Genomic DNA, 22,627 nt, shown 5'->3' with positions numbered 1-22,627 from the left:
CACTGTACCTCCCTCCCTGCCCACCTCACATACCCTTTGCAATGACACCTAATCTCAAGTCTCTCTCCAGTCCACTCTCAGGCCATCATGCAGGAGCCATCCTTATTCTGTGTGAGCTTCTATCCACAGGATTAATAAGCTCACAACCTTTGCTTCATCCTGGCTGTTTCTGAAATTCTTTACTGCTTCCTAGATTCATCTTTACCAGGGTCAAGGTCATCAAAGCGACAGGGTTATCCTCAGGCTGCTGGTCACTGTGCTGGGCTGTACCTCCCTACCACCACCAAGAGTCCCAGAAATCCTCGGTGAAGAGCATATGCCTGCTTCACTGAAGTGTCTTTGAGTCTTTGCTAAAGGTGTCCCCTCACACATGTGTGACACTTCTGTCCCCTTCATATTCTTTTCTGTCTTATTGTCATTTCCAATCAGGCACGCTGTCTACATTTCTCTAGGTTTATAAGGAGTTTGGAAGTCAGGTGTTCATCCTCCAAGTTTGTTCCTTTATAAGGTTGTTTCAAGCTGGGGTTCTTCATATTCACTGTGAGTTTCAGGATAAGCCCATTAGTTTATGAAAAGTCTGTTAGAGTTCTGTTGGTATTGCACTGGATCTATAGGACTGTATGAGGAGAACAGACACCTGTATCTTCCATTGCATGAAGATGATTGTAGCGTGAGTTCTAATTGGTCTTAATAATAAAATCTGGAGTCAGATATTAAGTGGTTGGAGCTATAAGATCAGAACAGCAGAGCAGCCAGACACTAGATCTTTCCTCGACAAAATCCTCAGACCAAATGGAGCATCCTGTCTCTACAAGACCTCAGACTGACTGCCTGGATCTCCTATCTCCTCCCACCTTATATTCCTCTCTTTTCCCAGCCACATTCCTTTCATTCTCCATCTCCCTCGTGCTGGGATTAAAGGTGTGTGACACCAAAGCACTTTGATGAAAGATGTGAGTCACCACTGCCTGAATCTGTTTCTTTTTTAGACTGGATCAATCTAATGTAGACCAGGATGGCCTTGAACTCACAGAGTTCTGTTTCTTAAGTGTTGGGAAAGGTGAGTTCCAACACTGCCTGTCTTCTGTGGCTAACTAGTGGCTATCTGTACACACTGATTCTCAGGCAAGCTTTATTGTCATGGAAGAAACAAAATATCGCCACAGTCGATGAATCTATACATCTTTACTCTCAGCAATGAGTTGTCCCATTCAGTGTCTAGGCACTACAGAGAAGTGGGCAGGGTTTTCCTAATTATTTCATATTTCCTGATGCTATCTCCAGTGACAGGGATTTTAAATTACAGCCTCCACACATTCATTTCACTGTGGTCAGCTGTCTGTGTTAAATTTAGACAGAGTTATTGATGAATCTTTTAGGTTAAAATATTTAATTACATTCTCTATGATGAAAATGTCTTTGATGCAAACATATATTTGCTGTGTTTAAAATTCAGTACTTTGAAGTTGCAAGTGAATTATGAGAACAGAAACAAATGTCCAACACCCAGTTTGGGGGAAAATTTCTAAGGCAGCCACAGGTCAAAGGTTTGCCCCAATGGCATCTTTGGAATCATAGAGATAGTCCTTTACCTCCCAGCTAGCTCCATCAGGGAGGTGCTGAGATCACGGTGGAGAGAAAGAAGGGGATACATGTGAAGAGTTAGGTATGTATGTGTAACTCCAGAAAGGTTTGTATTATGAAGAATACTTAGGTAATTATTTTCAAAATATCTAATATTATTTTCCCCAACACAAAAAGGAAGAGGTTAGTACTCGGGTGTTTTCCCTCTTGTTTTCCCATCCAGTCATGCAGATTTTAGCAGTGTTGCTGTGGACTTGTACAGAGGGGGTGTTTTATGTATGGTTCTTTCCATGTTTATTATAACCATGACGCCTGCTAAGTGTTGCTCTGATACCTACTTCCCTGTGCAGTTACTAGTATACAAGCATTGCTTGTCTTTGAGTAAAGTTTCCCTTTTATCTTTTGTTTATTAATGGATTTACTCATGCGTTTGTGTCTACTCAGAAACACCCATTTCTTAAAGGAGTACTCCTTTGTCATCATTATATACTGTGATGCTTAAATTATCCCATAACATGCCCGTGGGAGTACATTCAAGAGGACCTGCTCTTCATTTGTTATCTGTCTAGAATTCTGGATTATCTGACCACCCCTGGGAAGAAAGCCAAAAGCAAATGCTTCTTGTCAGTGATACTTTGTGTCCTCTGCCTATCAATGTCAGGTCTCTTCTATGAGAAGAACAGCAGGACTGCAGAGAGAAGACGCAGAATGTTGACAAGAAGCTGACATGAGCCCTTGTTTCTAGTATGTGAGTCATCATTGCCACCAATGTGAGTGTGTGTGTGTGTGTGTGTGTGTGTGTGTGTGTGTGTGTGTGTGTGTGATGTGTACATGGCTGTGTATAAAGGGTCTGTGAAATGAACAAAGAAGAGGAAGATGTCACTGCACATCTTTGACTTGACTGGATGCAGACAGACTACTCCATCCTTATATTCAGTACAGTAGAGTGACAAGATCATGTGGGACTCACCAGGTGAGTCATTTCCTTTTCTCTTCCCATCTGTGTGACCAGCAGCTGGTCTGTAATGCCTTATAGGAACACATCCTGTTGAGCAGGTCGCAGCAAAGAGCAGCACACTGTGAAACAATGGCATTCATAGACTCCCCAGATGACTGAACCCTGTAGGGGTCCCTTTAAATGACCAGGACTGAAATGGAAGCAATCCCCATCAGACCATTTCCCCGAATGGGCCATGCATGACTGCATCACATTTGGAGGGATTGCTTATTAAGATGGTAGAAATCTGGATCCACAACAGACACTGAATCATGCTTATTAAAATGGTAGATATCTGGGTCCACAGCAGACACTGATTCAAACCCTGGGAAGTGGGGTGTGGCATAGCCACTTCTTTCTGATGGCTGTCCATGTTAAAACGTATTGCTAGTGTGTTTGATATTCTGTCTTCCAGGATATGAAGTCACAGACTGCTTAAGTCCATACCATGTTCTCTTGTTACTGCCTTAAATACCAGTGTGTTGCATGGCATATCAAATAGACAAATCAATTCCTTCGTGTACGTTTATCCAGATATTCACATAGTGGCCTCTTTAGTGAACACCTTGTTCCTGCACTGTGAAGACTAGCACGGGTCCTTGTATATCGTGTTAGATAGGCAAACTGTCAGTAAGCAGAAGAAATCAGTAATCACAGCAATTCCGTGTATTATTGGCGCTTTAAAGATCATAAAGGGGACAGGAAATAGTTGTGATGGGGATTGTCGTATGTGATGTTACCCCCAAAGGTTTCAGAAGTTAGCATGTGATCTGAGTCCTGAATGGCAAATAGAAGCAAGACCGTGCACAAACCAAGTTGTGGGCGTGCTTGCTTCCATGGAGAACAGTGGATCTAAGAGCAGAGAACAAGGCTAGTTGCCAGAACCTTGAAGACAACGTGGACACTGCTTGGGGATAGGACAGAAAGGAAAATGTTGTCATTGTCAGCTGTGTATGACATTTGGATTATATGATCTGTGTGGAAGGTGAGTTATGGAATTGTCATGATATGTTTCCTTTTGGTACAAGGTGACTTGGCACTGAACAGAGAAAGGCCTGGGGAGGGCGGGATGAGGTAGTGTGTGGAGACAGTGGAGATGGTTCCAAAGACAGGGTAGGGATGGAGGTATGAAAGAGGGATGAAGCCATGCTGCAGTGATCAGCAGGAGAGCTGCCCTGTGCAGCCTTGTCTGGGAGAGGGCAGATAGCACCTGGATGCGCTGTGCATTTTCCTTGTGGAGACATTGCTCTAACATCTCTGGATTTGTCTGACCACATGGAGACACAGTGCTTCCATTTACTGACATCAGTTATTCCACGTGTATTGACACAGGATAGTTTGAATACCCAAACTAGTCATTGTAAAACTTAACAATTTGATAACGAGTTGCTGATGAATAATTTTCAGATGTAAAGTTTTCTAAGTACAGCTAACCGTAGCATAATTTCCAACAGAATAAGAATCTAACATTTGTCTCTTAAAAAGTGAACCCAAAATTCAGTGTATTTTTGAAAATGGCTGTTCTACAGCATGTACTGCTCTTGGCAGGTTTACAGATGAAGGAAGTGAGTAGGTTTTAGGCAAAGTTGAAGTGAAATCAGTCTCTAAATTCTGCAGCAACTGTTTGTCCCTATTTCTCCAGAAGAAGACTGCCTTTAGAAATGCTTATTTTTGACAGCTGGGCATGGAGCAAACATTCACAAGACAGAGACAGTTGGATGTCTGAGTTCAAGGCCAGCCTGTAATTCCAATTGCATATATCAACATTAGTCTGTCACATATGCAGGAACTTGTGACTGGTATTTAAAGCAGGTATTATCACTAAAGACCCCCAAATTAGCACATGAGCAGTGTGATGCTCTCAATTCACAGAGTGGGAAGCACAGCTCAGAGCAGAGGGTCTCACTCTGTTTTCTCCTCACAGAAATTCCCAGCCTGTGTTTGGAAAATGGGTCCAGGACATCCTGGCTCAGGGAACCAAAGTTGCTGGGGCTAGGAAGGTCCCACATCTCTCTGACTCTAGAAAAGTGGTTCAACCTGTGACTTGACCCCTTCAGCAAACGTCTATCTCCAAAACTATTTCCATTGTGATTCTTACCTGTAACAACTTTACAGCGATGATGAAGCAACAGAAATAATTTTCTGGTTGGGATCACCACGCATGAGGGACTGTATTAAGAGTCACGTCACAGCATAGGAAGGCTGAGAACCATTGCTGTACAGACATCCAAATGCAGAATCCGGCTTCTCAGATATCTCTGGGATCCCTTCATCATTGTCCCCACACTCCTAGGGAGGCACAGCCCCACATCAGGACACATACACTCACATCTCCGTGCAAGGGAAATCCTGTTCTTCTTTCTCCGTCATTTCTATTTCCACACACTATGCTATATTTCCAAATTTTCTTTTTTTATGTCTTCAGCACTGAGCTTAAGGATGTGTCTGATTCTTTGACCAACCTTTTTCCTGTTTTGTGATTCTTCTGCAGGGTCTGGGTCATTGGCTGTGCACACACATCCACAGACAGTACAACAACAGCCTCTAGTCCCTTGTTGCTGACCTTTGGGAAGCTGGGCATGTAAGGTAGGTTTGCTGGCAGGAGACTTGCTCTCAGGAACAGGATGTCCTTGCCAGAGGCTGGACTCGAGGATGCTACAGCACTTAGATCTGCCCAGCATCTGACGGCCCGGTCCCAAGCTCTTCACAAATGTGGTGGGAGCACATTTGGGGATTTTTAAAAGTGGTCCCTAGACACTGCTATTGCTCCCCTGGCTGTGCACACATTCCCAGCTATATTCTTGATTTCTCTGGTAGCTGTTCAATGAGAATGCTATACCATGAAAAGAAATCACTGGTGAATTTAAAAAGCCACAGTATGGGGACTGGCGACATAGCTCTCGTGGCAGAATGATTGCCTAGAATGGAAATTGCTCTGTGTTCTTTGACCCTCTGGGCATGTTCACCCTCACCTGTAATACCAGCACTCAAGGCGTAGAGGGAGGAGGAAAGAGACAAGAGAGTCATTACTGTTTATGAGAGTATGGCTCCCAGCCCCCATGGCAGATAGCTCACAACTGCCTTTAACTCTAGCCCCATCAGGAGTCAATGCCTCTGCCAATCATGTGCATACCACAGACAGACAGACAGACATAATTAAAAGTATAACTAAAATCTAAACAAGAAAAAAAAGAAGCATCAACTCCAGGTCATTGACCAAGGGGAAAACACAGTGGAATTTAAAATATGAACATTATAAAGGCTAACGGAATCTAACAGTCTACAGTCTGGCAGGGGAGATGACTCAGTGGTTCAGAGTGCATTCTATTGTTGCTGAGGATCCAAGGTAGTTTCCAGCATCCATTTCCAACATCCTTGAAGGACCATACCTCAGCTCCAGGAAGGTATGACCTCTCCTGACCTTTGGAGGCATAGGAATTCATGTGTACATACACATAGGAATATACACAACGTAATTATTATTAAGTTATGTTCATTTTAAAATTATGTACAAATTAAAATAATTGTTGTGAAACAATGAAGAAAAATGGTCAAATGCCAGGCAGTAATGAGAACAGTTTTCATCAGCGTTAGGTGGCAAATGCGTGCACTTCCAGCTATTTGAACACTGGGGTTACACGATCATTACTGCTAAGAAGTTTCAGAACAGCCTTAATAGCACAGAGAGGCCCTGCCTCAAAATGAAAACCAAACAAAAACCAGAAATATCTCAGAAAATGTGAAATTTCTTAGAAAAACAATCTTAGAGTACATGGTTTTTCAAGAGATGTGGATCATTATAAAATAAATTTTTGCAGGGAAATCAATGATAAAATTACTTATTTCGTGGGAATTCAACAATATACATGTAGAAATGGAATGAAAATGTTACTGGGCCGAGAAGAAAACAGTAGCATTAAGAATGTGTTTACATTAAAATGAATACTTGAGCTGGGGCAGTGTGGTAAGCTGGGAGGACCAGCAGCACTCTGAAGGCTGAGGGAGGAAGGGGAAGAGTCCCAGGCTGGGCTGGGCTGCTCTGAGACTCTGCACTAAACACACAAAATAGTTAGCAGGACTATTATCATTCCATTCACTGTGGGAAAGTTTCAGCTTAGTTCTGTCATGGGAAACCATCCTCTTTTCACTGGATGTTAGGCAGAGCCCTGTGTGTCCCTGGCAGACACATTAAAGATTACCATCCCCTAAATGGGGAAGTGACTTCCTCACCAACACATACAGCAAGGCGCACAGAAAATGGCGGCTGGGACTCTACTCAGATAGCTCACTCTCTGGAGATTTCCCTGCAGACAGCCCTGTGCCTTAGGGGTAGGAATAAGCCCAGCAACAGACACAGATTTCCTTATGGTAGTACATGTGCTTTCCTGTGGTGTTTGAAATTTCGTATCCAGGAAGGAAAGTACTTTAAAGTGTAAACTGAGAAAAATGCTTGTGCTCGGGTGGTAAAAGTGGGGCTGGGGAGACAGCTAAATCAATAAATTGCTGGCCTTGTGGGCATGAGGCCCTGAGTGTCATTCACAGAGAGCATCATCAAGAAAATGAAGTTAAACTACAGCAGGAAAAGTAGTAGGTGTGGTGGGACATGCTTGTGTGTGAAGGTGGAGGCAAGCCTATCCCTGGAGTGTGCTGCCCAGCCAACCCAGCCTGCCTTGCGTGTTCCAGGCCAGTGAGAAACCTTGTCTAAGAAAAACTTCAGGGGGATGGCGCCTGAGGTACAACACCGGAGGCTGCCTTCTATCCCCTGACCACATGCATGTATGCATACAATTGCAGAAGCACACACATATGCACACGGGCACACAACCACACACTGGATAAACGATGTTTATACCTTCTGTACTTTAGAAGTAGTCATTGTGTTCCGTTTCTGGGCAATGAAGTAGAAGGACAAATGGAATCTACTCTCATGCTCTGTGCATGCCTGTGTGCATATGTGTGTGTGTGTTTGCACACAGAGCTCCACCATCTCTATCTAATAAGGCTGCTTTATGTTAGCCTTAGACTGGGATTGGTCTCCAATCTCGGGTTTACATTTGATATACCTAAGATGTCAAGGTTTATGTACCAGGAAAATATACTGAAGTGAAAAAACACTGCTTTATCTCCAGAGGTAAGGTCCCTTCAAGTCCAGGTCACAGCCAATGTTCCCTCCCACCCAAACATAGACTCCACTGGGCCCAAGACTCTCACTGATGTAGTCCCCATTATGGCCAGGAGGTGGCATTCAAACTACATGCCTACATTTATTTTCTTTAAAGGGGCTGATGTTTTATGGAATAGCAATGCGTTTTCAGTGTGTTTGGAAACTTGATACAATACTAGAGCAGTTCCATTTATGGATTGCAGCAACTGAAGTGCTCCACAACTCACTTCATCCTCCCTGAGTGTAAAGTGGGCAGTGCACACGGGATACAGAGTGGTGCTCTGTAGAGAATATGAATGTGGTGGTCACCTTGAATCCCCTGACACTGGAATGGATGGATTTCCTAGACTTTCCATCTCCTCTCCAGGAGGCTGTGGTACAGTCCCCAGATCGCTGCCTCCCAGGCAAGTTGTATCCTGGTCAGTCACTGCCATTGTGTTGCACCATGCCTGCTGGGGACTTCCAAGAGCAACCTGGTGTTTGTGGTGTGGTTGCCATGTACTTTTCCATGAATATGGTCTGCATATGGTTTAGATGTAATATGTATTCACCCTTACGATTTAGACCAAGCTTGGGGTCCCTTCTCTGTTGCACGAATGTTTCCAAAGTATTTCCTTTACCTCACCCTCATTTTGGAGCCACTAACTAGATACTGAAAGAGAAATTATCCCCTGAGCCCTACAAGAAGAGATAACACAGAAGAAAAGAAGCAGGAACCCCAAGTCCCTTGACAGCCACAGGACATTGACTGAGCTACTGTTCTATTGCTGGGAAGAGGCGCTGTGCTGAAGAGAATTTACAGAACAAAGCATTAAATTGGGAGCTTGCTTTCAGTGTCAGAGGGTTAGTCCAGTACCATCACTGTGGGCAGCATGGCAGCAGGCAGCCTGGCAGGGCACTGTAGCAGAAACTGAGAGTTTACATCCTGATCACAGGCAGGAGGCAGAGGGCTTTTGAGTCATCAGAACTCACACCCAGTGACAAACCTCGTCCAATAGGGCCACACATCCTAATCTTTCTTAAACCATCCACCATTGGGATTGAAACATTCACCAAAAGAGGCGTATGGAGATCATCCTCATTCAAACTACCACCGTCCTATAAGGGATTTCCTCTGCCCCATCAAGCTGCAGAGGGAGAATTGTGGTTGGCTGAGTACTCATAAGTGCATAGACTAGAATCGGTTCCAAGATGTCAGTCATTAATAGAAGAGACTACTGTGTGACATTTGGGGAGAGCAGGAGGCCATTCAAGTTACTTGTCGGAAATAATGTGCTCTTCAGAATACAGTAGTCCCCTTTTGGTTCTCTTCATGGATACTGAAACTGTATACTGAAACTGTAAAGGCCTTGAGCACACAGGAATTATACAAGATTTAGTGAACGTACACACACACACACACACACACACACACACAAACATACATACACACACACACACTTTCTTCAGCCATGTCATCAATTTATTTCTGTGAATTAGTAGTTTATGGTGGGCCAGGCATCATCATTCTAACCCCACATCTACATGTCTCACACAATTCCTTTTTCCCTTCTTTGATCTGCTCAAGTGGATTCCCATGGAAACCATTCAAAGAGACTGCCTTAAACTGTCTGGTCCACAAAGAAAAACAAATGCTGCCCTGGGAAACCAAGGAAAATTTGGCCCATCCTTCCCATAGTGATAGCTATAAGGCCACACCCTGCTCCTGGCTATATCTCCCTTACAGAGGGGAGGGAGGATAAACCTTGTGTGGTGTCTGTCTTGGAAGTTATCCTGGGTGCGGAATAGATTTTTTTCTGATTCTGCTTTCCATGTGATAGTGCAGTTAACATGTCTCCATACTTAACCAAGTATGGATGATCTATAAGAAAGCAATTTGTTTAAGGAGGACATTGAGGTTACACCAAGCACGTGACTTCCCTTTCCCACACTGTGGAACTAGAACCAGAGCTACAGGACACAGAGAGGAAGAGGAACCACGTCTTCAAAGACAAAGACAGGCAGAGGGGTCTAGTCTGAGCATGTAACTCTCCTGATTTCAGGAAATGCTCACCACAGGTTTCTCACATAGCAGTCCCCTCCTCTCAGCTCTCCCCGTGGGTAGTCTGATAGCAAAAAGACACTCTTCTCCATTGCTGGAGAGAATGCAACTGTTCTCCAAGCCTATGGATGGGTCTTATGCTAGTGAAAACCTCAAGCGTGCATTCTGGGGACCTGGGATCTTTCTTCTAAGGATCCATCCCAAAGAACACAGAAGGGGACACAAAGACTGTCAGAGCAACACTGTAGAACTCCAAGAGAACTATGAAAATCGTCTGTGGGAAGGAAAGAGGGACAGCTTGATCTCAGGTGTATCTAGGACTGCTTTCCACTGCTTCCTGACAGTTTACCCATATAACACAATACTCCAAGATCCGTGGTAATCTTCTCAGTGCAGAAACACGGTGCCCACAAAAGAGGCCAGTATGTGAATAGCTGGATAAACATATCTAAAGGAATTGATTTGCCTATTTGATATGCCATATAAGACACCGATATTTAAGGCAGTAACAAGAGGACATGGTATGGAATTAAACAGTCTGTGACTCCATATCCTGGAAGACAGAATATCAAACCCACTAGCAACACGTTTTAACATGGACAGCCATCAGAAAGAAGTGGCTATGCCACAGCCCACTTCCCAGGGTTTGATTCAGTGTCTGTTGTGGACCCAGATATCTACCATTTTAATAAGTACTCCCTGCAAATGTGATGCAGTTATGCATGGCCCATTCGGGGAAATGGTCTGATGGGGATGGCTTCCATTTCAGTCCTGGTCATTTAAAGGGACCCCTACAGGGTTCAGTCATCTGGGGAGTCTATGAATGCCATTGTTCCAAAGAGTGCTGCTCTTTGCTGCTACCTGCTCAACAAGATGTGTTCCTACAAGGCATCACAGACCAGCTGCTGGTCACAAGGATGGGAAGAGAAAAGGAAATGACTCACCTGGTGAGTCCCACATGATCTTGTCACTCTTGCTCAGGTAACAGGCTGACAAGACCACACCACACTTGGTTCTTCTCCAGGAGTTGGTTCTGCATGGAGAGTTCACTGTTTTCTCCCCTGTTCTACTAGAAGGCAGAGAAGGAGGAGAGAAATCTCATGGAGAGGGGAGAAAGGCAGATGAGAACGCTCATGCACTCTACTGTAGTGAATATAGCGATGGAGTAGTCTGTCTGCATCCAGTCAAGTCAAAGATGTGCAGTGACATCTTCCTCTTCTTTGTTCATCTCACAGACCCTTCCTATACACACCCATGTATACATCACACACACACACACACACACACACACACACACACACACACACACACACACACTGGTGGCACTGATGACTCACATACTGGAAACAAGGGCTCATGTCAGCTTCTTGTCAACATTCTGCGTGTTCTCTCTGCAATCCTGCTGTTCTTCTCATAGAAGAGACCAGACATTGATAGACAGAGGACACAAAGTGTCACTGACAATTAGCATTTGCTGGTGACAGTCTTCCAGGGATGGTCAGATAATCCAGAGATCTAGGCAGATAACAAGTGAAGAGCAGGTCCACCTGAATGTGTGTCCTCCCATGGGCACATTATGGGATAATTTAAGCATCACAATATATAATGATGACAAAGGAGTACTCCTTTAAAAAATGGGTGTTTCTGAGTAGACACAAGTGCATGAGTAAATACATTAATAAGCAAAACAGAAAAAAGTGAAACATTACTCAAAGACAAGCAATGCTTTTAGACTAGTAACTGCACATGGAAGTAGGTGTCAGAGCAACCCTTAGCAGGAGTCATGGTAATAATCCATATGGTAAGAACCATCCATCAAACACCCCTCTGTACACAGTCCATAGCATACACTGCTAAAATCTGCGTGACTCATGGGAAAACACATGAGTACTAAACTGTGGTTAGTACTGTGGTGATATTTTGTTTGTCCCATGACAATAAAGGTTGCCTGAGAATCAGTGTGTGCAGATAGCCACTAGTTAGCCATAGAGACCAGGCAGTGTTGTCACTAACCTTTCCCAACACTTAAGAAACAGAACTCTGTGAGTTCAAGGCCACCCTTGGCTACATAAGATTGATCCAGTTTAAAAAATAAACAAAGTCAGGTAGTGGTGACTCACATCTTTCAGCAAAGTGCTTTGGTGTCACACACCTTTAATCCCAGCATTAGGGCGATGGAGACTGAAAGGGATATGGCTGGGCCAAGAGAGGACTATAAGGTGGGAGGAGATAGGAGATTCAGGCAGTCAGTCTGAGGTCTTGTAGAGACAGGATGCTCCATTTGGTCTGAGGATTTTGTCGAGGAAAGAACTAGTGTCTGGCTGCTCTGCTGTTCTGATCTTATAGCTCCAAATACTTAATATCTGACTCCCGATTTTATTATTAAGACCAATTAGAACTCACGCTACAATCACCTTCATGCGATGGAATATGCATGTGTCTGTTCTCCTTAAACAGATCTGTAGATCCAGTGCAATACCAAGAGAACTCTCAACAGACTTTTCATAAACTAATGGGCTTATCCTGGAACTCATAGGAATATGAAGAACCGCAGCTTGAAAACAACCTTGAAAAGGGACAACCTTGGAGGATGAACACCTGACTTCCCAAACTCCTTATAAACATAGAGAAATGAAGACAGCGTGCCTGATTGGAAATGACAATAAGACAGAAAAGAATATGAAGGGGACAGAAGAGTCACACATGTGTGAGGGGACACCTTTAGCAAAGACACAAAGACACTTCAGTGAAGCAGGCATATGCTCTTCACCGAGTGTTTCTGGGACTCCCTGTGGTGTTTGGGAGGAACAGCCCAGTACAGTGACCAGCAGCCTGAGGATCACCCTGTCCCATTAATAACCTTGACCCTGGTGAAGGTGGATCTATGACTAAGCTGCATAAAAGAATTTCAGGAAAAGCCAGAATACAGCAAAGGTTGTGGGATTATTAATGTTTTGGACAGAAGCTCACATAGAATATGGATGGCTCATGCATGAAGGCCTGAGTGAGGACTAGAGAGAGACATGAGATTGGGTGTCATTGCCAATGGTGTGTGAGGAGGGCAGGAGAGTGAGAAATGTGAAGATTTTTATGGCTCTCAAAGTTACATTGTTTAAAATTACATGTAAGAATACTTTGAGTCTTTAAATGGGTTCTGTTTTCCCATTAGGAAAAACTATACAATTGGTTATTCAAAAGTCAAAAATGAAAAAATAATCTTTTGAAATGTTCTTATCCCTTTTAAAATTTCTTTAAGTAAATTAAATTGTAAGGTTATTAGGTGAATTTACAAGTATTCTTGTCCTAAGTAAGCACAATTCATTAATTTATTTTTATTTGTTTAATGTTTTTCCACAGGGAATATATGCACCACATGAGTGAGTACCTACTGCCCACAGAGGGCACCAGAGTTTGAGATGTCTCGGAACTGGAGTTACAGACACTTGTGAACCATCCGGTAGGTGCTGCATATCAACCCTAGATCCTCTGGAAGACATCCAGAGAAATTAAAGAATGAACCCTATCTTCAGACTCTAGTTTATATTTTGTTATTTTAAAACTTTCTTTGAGATGTCTTAGAAAAAGCTGCATTATATCTGTAGATAATTTCGGCTCTAACAGTTGGGTTGAGGTTTCTTGAGTGTCAGTTATAAAAATATAAATTAGATCACAGGGTGAGAGACTCTTTCTCCTCTCATATCCCCTTCAATGCCCTGTCTTTCTGTCTTATTTGGGACAAGCAGACATCCCCATGCACAACTATAAATATAGACAAGTTGTTAGTCACAGGATACAAAAGTCAACCCAAAATGAACAAATGATCTACACAGGACTAGAGAGACATCTTCGAGGTTAGGAGTGCCTTTGGCTATTGCAGATGACCTGACTTTAGTTTCAGGCACCTATATGGAGGCCCAAAGTTGCCTATAAGTCCAGATCCAGAGGAACTGACAGTCTTTTCTGGTCTCGGTGGGCAACTGAACTCAAACGTACATATGGCACACACAGACATACAGGCAGACACTCAGTAAATAGTGAAAATAATCTAAAAGGTAATTGATCCAAAATACAACCTAAATATGAATCATGTAGCAGAAAACAATTGAATGAATTATAGATAAACTTCTTAGATATGACAAACCCCCTTTCATTAAATGAACAACTGAATTGTTAAGAACTCCATAAAGTGAGAATATGTCCACTCTACCAAATATATGTTAGAAACATATTTTTCTTACCTGGGAAAATGAATGTTGGAACTTGTGTATCAGATGACAGTCTTCTTGTTTCCAGAATGCATAAAACCTCAAAAAGAGTCACTGAGAAAATAGACAATTCAGGAAATAAAAGTTGGCCAGAAGGGTGAGTAGATGCTCCACTAAGAGAAACATACAGCAGCAACATCCTTAACACTTAAGGAAGAGAGACAGATGACTCTGAGGGGACTGTCGACACCCCCATAAAATTCTCAGAAATAAAGACTTGTCATACAAAGACCTGGCAGGTTGTGGAGGATGAAACTCTCATACCCACTGCTGGTGGCCATGGAAAACAGGACAGAGACTTGGAAAAGTATTTCCCAATGTCTTCATATGTTAATTGTCATCTGGCCATCACATTCCCAAATATATAACCTGGAGAAAGAGGACATATTTTCTTTTAATGATTTATTTATTTCAGTTCACACCAGCTTTATATACAAGACACTGAAATTGAAAACAACCTAAACAATAGCCAACAGGTAAAAGACTCATTTCCCAAAACTGGCATGGCGCTCCCTACTGTCTGTAACTATGGTGCCAAGGGATCCAATGCCCTCTCTTGGCCTCCACAGGCACCAGAAATACATTTGCTCTTCATACCTATATGTAGGCGAGCATATACACACATGAAATAAAACTAAATTATAAAACTTTCAGCGTAGCTATACATTGCGACACCATTTAATAGTAAGAATGAACAATTATCATGGGCAACAAAATAGATAAATTTAAACATATATTCAAGATGAATGAAGGCCAGATGTCTCTGAACTCTGGTTCTATCCTAATACATTCCAGCATATATAAATTTATCTATAATATCAGATTGTTGTATTTTCCTGCAGACAGGATAGGGCAGTGGTTGGGATTGAGAACCTAAGGAACATAGAAATGAAACTTTATGGATTGGTAAATAATAATGAAACTTATACCTACCTGAGTATAAGAAGATGTCTATTGTCATTATGGGGAAAAGTAGAAAACTAGTAATTACGTTTAATGTTCGATGACTTGGACTTCAGAGATGGCTCCATGGTTAAGAGGACTTGCTGCTCTTATAGAAGACCTGGGCTGGGTTCTCAGCACTCACTTGGTGGACCACAATGGACTGCATATCTGTTTCTAGGGGAAACAACACCCATTTCTGTCCAAAGCAGCACACCCTGATCCTGAAACCAGAGCAAAAGAAACATACACTGACCCTGAGATTAGAATCAATTCACTGGCCCTGAAACCACAGACAAAAGTTTAAACAGGCCAGTGAAAGAAACACACTTTGCCCCTGAAACCAAAGCCATAGAAACACACTCTTCCACTGACCAATTCGGCAAAAAACTAACCAATCTCTCAGAGACTGTAACAACAAAGCTGCAACAACTTGGCTGGGGAAACCCTCCCCTACCAGTGCAGAGCTGTTCATTTGGGGAAAACTTTCCCTGAAGCAGGGCTGTGAGCTCCTAAGCTTATGGTGAATTGTGGTATTCCTTGCCTCCCGACTGCCAGGATCCCTTTCCATCTGAGCAGCAATGTTTACAACATATACACACAATTTTTAAAACATTGCAGTCATTGGGTGCCGGGAAGATATCCCCAGGCTGCCTGACACCATTCTGTTCAGGCAGGAGCCACACACCCACAGGCAAGCCTGCATTGTCAAAGCCTGGGCTGGCGGGAAGACATTCACAGGTCGACCCGGTACTTCCAGGAAGCCATTATGGTGAGCAAAATGTGTGGTGGAGAAATGGGAGAGAAAGAGCAGCCGAATGGTTCATGAGCTATGAAAAGAGGGACAATGGAGGACGTGAAGGTGGTGAGGAACAAGCTGAGGTGGGTGGTCTTCTTACCACGCCAACCATCAGGACTCAAGCTGTTTTTAATTGATATGTCTGGGTATGTGTTAATGTCCATGGTCCATGCTGCCACTAAAGGGTACACAGAAGCCTGGAGTCTGGGCTTTGTCCACTGGCCTTGTTGGTGTCCTAGGGCTGTGCTCTCACTGGAGTGTCCCTGATCTGAGAGACGCATGCTGCCAACCGGGGCCTTGGTGTTGTCCATTCCCGAGCTGCTGCCAAGGGTCTTGTCTGGCTCTGTGGCCCTACAGAGGCCAGGGTCTGAGTTCATGTCCATGGCTCTTGTCAGCATTGAAGGCCATGTGGTTGTTAGAGATCTGGACTACCACCTGGGGCCATGCTGGTGTCTGAGTGTCATGATGACACTGGGGCCATGCCGATCTGTGGGGCCTGCATTGCTGCTGTTTTGTTAATATAGTTTCTGTGTGATTACTCGGGTCTGGGTGGCTGGGAAACCACAGTGAAGTCTGTTCACAAGAACGGGTGCTGATGGCATGGCCATAGGACAGCTGCTCTGCCCCTAGCCTGAGGGGGGTATCTCGAGTGGGCTGGACTAACAAGCTCAACTACATCCTAGGCCCATATTCAGGGCCTTGGGTTGGCCCATCCTAACATCTCCCCCATCATTAACTGGCTGGAACTCGTAAAGGGACAGGTCTTCTGGAATGATACCTGTATGATCTCCATTACTCATGGTGGACCCGGAATGTCTGAGGTGAGTTTTGGTGAGGGTACACTGACGATGGGTACCAGAAACCAGAGGCCACAAATGAGACAAAAGACTTATTGCAATAAATGTTTGCAACAAGAGCTGATTGGACAAAATGGTGTGGTATGTGATCACCAAGGATCCCAATGCCACTAAGATGAATGACCAGATGTGTTGTATGGGGGGGAAAGATCGAGGGGCAAAGAGGTTGGTCGTTGGCTTGGGTTCAGATTTTCGTTTGTTTTACCTTTGTTTTAGTGGCTTATTCTCTTGTTGGGTGAGGGGCATATATGCAGGTACCTCAAAACAAACAGATTTGGGTTCATGATGTGAAATTCCCAGAGGATCTATAAAGAAATTATGTTGAAATTGTAATCAACAGAATTTGTTAAAGTACATTTCTAAGTATTTGGCACCAGCCTGGTGCCCAGAGAAAAGTCTCTGTTAAAATCTAGAAAAGTTTGTGCTACAATCCCAAAGAACCTAGAAAACAATGAAGACCTTAAGAGAGACATACACGGATCTAAACTACATGAGAAGTAGAAGAAGACAAGATCTCCTGAGTATATTTGGAGCATGGAGACCATGGGAGTGGATAAAAGGGGAGGGGAGAAGAAGGGAGGGGAGCAGAGAAAAATGTATAGCTCTATAAAATCAATAAAAGTTTTTATGTTCAAATCACATTCTTAGCAAGTCTGTCAAAGGAGTCTTTTCACATCCATCTGAGACATTCACGCTTATCACTGGTGATGGTTTAAGCAGGCATTATCACTACAGGTTCAAGAGATTTGTGGATGAGCCATTCACATCCCTTTTCACAGAGCCGGGAGTTGGGCGAGTGCAGGCACTGATGCCTATTTTATTTTCCACAAACACCCCACCTTTTCCCAGAAAATGGTTTATGGTCATTCTGAATCAGGACGGGTACATGCTTGTATATCCAGAAGCCTCCATGTCTTTCTCCCTCAGGAAGTGAAGCAGCATTTTCTGGCTTGCATCTAAGAGTTTTATCTTCCTGTGTCCATAGGGGTCAGCCCCCACCATAGGGCACTCACACTCTCAGCTCAGTCCCATTATTGGGGGCGGGGAACGTCTGCTGTCCTTGTCATGTATTCTTGTGTTCCATAAATGTCATCTTGGTTTCTATGACCACAATCTGGCACAAGCTGCATATAGAGATGCCCTGCCCATCCTCCCTTGTGCCCTAGACTTTTTCTGAGAGCAAAATGCCTTTGAAGACCTTTGGGCTCTGTGAGAATGCACCCTGAGAGAAAGCAGGTCTAAGTAAGGTTGCAGGGATGTCTCAGGGGTTAAAGTGCACTGTGCCACTGCAGAGGACCTGAGTGGCTTACAATTTTCTGTGACTCTAGATCCAGGGGAACCAGTGTCCTCTCCTGGCCACCATGGGCATGTGAATTCATGTGTACATATTTCACACACAAATACACTCCAATCTCATGACGAAAAATAAAAATAAGTTAAAACTGAATAATCAATCTAAATAGACAATATAATAAGTAGACAACCTAAATACCTTCAAGCTCAGGAACATGGATTAAAAACAAACTTCTTACCAGACCCAGAAAGACAAATGTAATATGTACTCTCTCATGAGTGACTTTTAGACATAAAGCAAAGAAAAACCAGCTTACTTTCCACAACCCCAGACAACCTAGAGAAGGAAGAGAGACATTGCCGGTCTACATAGGAAGGAGAAAAAGATAAGAATTCCTGAGAAAACTGGCCGTGGGGGGGGGGGTCAAAGGAGAGGAGGAAGGGGAGAGTATAGGAAGGTAGGATAGCGGAGCGAAATGTATAGCTCAATAAAAACAATAAAAACCAAACTTCTTAGATATAACAAACCTCTTTTCATAAGTTGAGAAGCGTGTTGTTAGGACATCCATCAAGTGTCAGATGTACACTCTTCCAAGTAATGGTTGATAAATGAAGACAATGCCCTGATGGGAAAATACAAGTTTGAAAACCATGCACAAGATCAAGGAATTCTTGTATCTAGGATACAGAGCATCTCACAGACATCATTAAGGTAAGTGCTACTTATATAATAGAACAGAGATGATTCTAAATGACCAAGCGTACTGATATCATAAGAAATGTAAATGTATATGAATTTATCAAGCAAAGAAAATACTCTTCAGGTTGCCTGTTAAGATAACTACTGACTTTTAAAGCACATACCCCTTAAATGTTACACTGAACACTTAGAAATGAACAAAAACATAGTAGCCAATTACAAATAAAAGGAAACCTGAGATAAAAATTCTGATATTTGAGAAATGCTCAAAAGAATATGCAATTAAGAGATATCTTTGAAACCCACAATAATTCTATGGGCTCAACTTTAGTGGCAAAATGTTACTTTTTCAAGGGAAATAGCAATCATGGGCAGGTTTTTTTTTGAGGAATGTGATGGCTAATCTTGGTTTTCAACTTGACTATATCTGAAATCAACTAAAACTCAAGCATCTGGACACTCCCGTTGGAGATTTTCTTCACTGAATTATTTGAGGTGAGAAGACCCACCCTAATCTGGGCAACATCTCTGTTGGAAGACCACATCAAATAACATGGAAGAGGAAAGCTTTTGCTTTTGTGTGCCCTCATTCTTACCAACAAGTTCATCTACCCTGCTTCTGAGGCCTTGGCTGGAGGTGAACCTATGTTTTGGGGAGTCCAATACTGAACAAAGACTAATAGCAGGTCCCTAAGAATCCTCTAGAACTCCCATGCCAAATGATAACCTCTGAGACATCCAGTCTTGTTGACTGAACAACTACCATTTATGGCTTTTCTGTGCAGGGACAATAGCCCTTAATGGACTAGCTTGACCACATTCTATCAGTTATGTTTCTTTAGAGCAGTGATTCTCAACCTTTGAGTTTGACCCCTTTCACAGGGATCAGATAAGACCATAGATAAACAAAGATATTTACATTGTTGTCCATAAAAATAGCAAAATTACAGTTATGAGAAGCAATTAAATAACTTTGTAGTTGTAGGTCAGCACAATATGACGAACCGTATTAAAGAAAGGGTCACAACTTTGGGAAGATTGAGAACCACTGCTTTAGTGAGATCTGACTAATGCAACGGATAAGGAAAAGCTCAGGAACAATAGTAGATTGGAACACACTGCTTTCGATGCAACAATAATCATATGGGAAATAATACATTGAAAAGATTTATGAAAGCTAATTTCCCTGTAGATCCTATATGTAGCTCAATGAATTTCTGAAACCTGATAGAAGACAACCTACTCACTCTCCAGATAAATATGGAAGATTCACCAAAACCAACTCCACATGAAGCTGTTAAATTTGTATACAAATGCACATATGTATTGAAATATTTCAATTTGCAGGTGACTCAATGGAAAAAGACAGGCACATGTAATCCTGCCTGCCTACTGAGTTCAATACCCAGACCCATGAGGTGAAAGGAGGGAACCAATCATCACAAACTGTCTTTGATCGGCACACATGCACCTTGGAACTGGTTCCCTGAAAGGTACACACACACACACACACACACACACACACACACACACACACACTTTTTAACCCCAAATAATTGGTCACCATGACAGCTGCTTAGAGATCTATAGTACTAAGTACACCAATGTGTGTGTGTGTGTGTGTGTGTGTGTGTGTGTGTTTGTGTGCGTGTGAGCACACATTTGTGTGATCACAGGTATGGAAATGTCATCGTACAAGAGAGGAGGTAAGAGAACAAATTATTTTGGAGCCAGTTCTTGTCTTCAACCTTTTGAGGCAGAGTTCTCTAGTTTCTGCCGCATCCACTGTGTACTCCAGGGTCCCTGGACCACAATCTTTCAGCCAGTTCTCATGCTTATACCTCCCATCTTGCTGTAGGAATCCTGGGATTACAGATGTGAGCACCACATCTGGCTTTTACATGGGCTCTGAGATCTGAACTCAGATCATCAGGCTTGCCCTCGAAGTAAGCACTTTTCCTTACTGAGCCATCTGCAAGTCAAAAAACAAACAAACAAAGAAGCAAGAACAGAACAATTTACCCAGCCCCTTACCGTTTCAGAATTATAAATCAAAGTTGTCACTTTTCTTTTTACTTTTTCCAGACCCCAGTAAAAATCCTAAGCCTGCCTGTCCTGACACTGTGGACATCTCGTTCTTTTTGGGAAAACCATTGTCCTAAACGTGCTCCACCACCAATGCAGCTACTTATTGAACCTTCCTGAATTCTGGAACCTTAACTCAAAGGCAATGACCTTCTCTACCCCTCTAGTCCATTTTGTTCCTCCTGACAGTCACCGAAACTTACAGCTTGCCTACATTTTGTGATTTTTCTTGGAAAGAAATAAGATTATTCTTTACCTTCAGAGAGAAACCCAAATTGTCCACTATGTAAAATAAAATAATACTTAATCATCAGTTTAGAAATGAAGGGGTTAGAAAAATAAACTGCAAGATAAGTGTGGTACGGAGTGACCAAAATCTCTGCACTAAAGAGAAAAAGGAAGGAAGATGATGAAAAGTCCCAGTCCAGCCTGCTTTACATAGTGAGTTCCAGGCCGGCTAGAAATACATGTCAAAACAAAATCAAGCCACAGATGAATATATACATAAATGAAGGGATAAAGCGTACCCAAGTGTGCTGGATAGTTTTACATCAACTTGAAACAATCTGGAGTCCTCAGCCAGGAGCGAGCCTCACTGAGAAAATGCCTTCATAAGATCAGGCTGTAGGCAGATCCATACAGCATTTTCTTAAGAGTGACTGATGGAGGGTGGTCCTGGTTCAATAAGAAACCAGTCTGAACAAGCCCTGTGACCAATCCAGTAAGCAGCACCCCTCCATGACTTCTGTACCAGTTCCTGCCTCACGGTGCCTGCCCTACTGAAGTTCTTGTCCTGACTAACTTTACGGTGAGCAGTGCTGTGGAAGTGAAGCCAAATCAACCCTTTCCTATCCACCTTGCATTTGGTCATGGCATCTTTCACAGCAGTAGAAATCCTGGCTAACCCAAAAAGAGAAAAATATTCCAAGAATGGTGAACTCTTTGCATCCATAAATGTAGGAGAAGACCCACGTTTTCCAGAAGCTCAGTAAAACAAACCAGACTCAGTAAGGATAAAAGACCCAAGTTTTCTCTCAGATATTGAATCAAGACTTGAATTCGTTTATGAGTTGGCTGTGTGTGGTCATGCTTGCAGGTCATGAAACTAGAATTAGACTACAAGGAGAAGAACACGGGCTTAAAAGAGGATGGAAAAGAGAGGGCAGTGAAATATGTGGGCCATGAAAACAGAAGGTGCAAACTACTTGTGGATGGGAACACAAAGAGATATGCCTAAAACAGTGTTGATTAAACCAGGTAGCGTATGAACCCAAGAAATACATGAAATGATTGATATAGGCAAACTTCAGAAAATAAAAGCAAAAAAACCTTGAGATCACGTTGAAGGAATTCTGTTTTTGGTAGAAGAAAAAAGACAAAAAGAAAACCACGTAATTACAATGAGGCATGTAGTCCAAGGGATAAAGCACAATATTTGTTAAAGTGCTGAAATAGAAGCAATTTTCAAATCTGAATCTCTTGGTCTACATATATTATTCTCCAGGGTTATAGTGGAGATAAAAAGATATCATCAAAAGTAAACATAAGTGTTTCTCAATATGAGACATACTGCTAAAAAGGACTAAAGGAAGTTTACAAACAGAAGCAAATCTATAGATGTTGTGGGGTGCTGCGGGTTGCATTCCACCACCCAGCTCCCACCACCGGCTAGCTTTACCCGAAATAACAACACACAAACTGTATTTATTTAAATCACTGCTTGGCCCATTTCTATCTAACCTCTTCTAGGCTAATTCTCACATATTAATTTAGCCCATTTCTAATAATCTGTGTTGCGCCCCTAGGTGTGCTTACCAGGAAGATTCTAGCCTATGTCCATCCTGGGCCTGAGCTTCATAGCGTGTGTCTGCCCAGGAGCCAGGAGAATGGCGTCTCTCTC

The 22,627-nt window shown here is 42.8% G+C and overlaps 1 long non-coding RNA gene across 5 annotated transcripts in view; it reads left to right on the top strand.

Moving 5' to 3' along the window:
• Window positions 1-2,278: 2,278 nt before the first annotated feature.
• Window positions 2,279-22,627, top strand: part of LOC121436804 — a 41,185-nt gene continuing 20,836 nt past the window's right edge. For 3 of the 5 annotated variants that reach the window (XR_005972812.1, XR_005972813.1, XR_005972816.1), the window contains exons 1-2: window positions 2,336-2,354; window positions 5,073-5,167. This is a non-coding gene — a long non-coding RNA (uncharacterized LOC121436804). The other 2 variants (XR_005972815.1, XR_005972814.1) reach the window with 2 other exon arrangements.

The sequence above is a fragment of the Microtus oregoni genome, unplaced genomic scaffold (assembly GCF_018167655.1).
Source record: "Microtus oregoni isolate MIOR12 unplaced genomic scaffold, Mior012 000050F_003, whole genome shotgun sequence".
NCBI classification, from domain to species: Eukaryota; Metazoa; Chordata; class Mammalia; order Rodentia; family Cricetidae; genus Microtus; species Microtus oregoni.
This window is presented reverse-complemented; position numbering and strand designations above follow the sequence as displayed.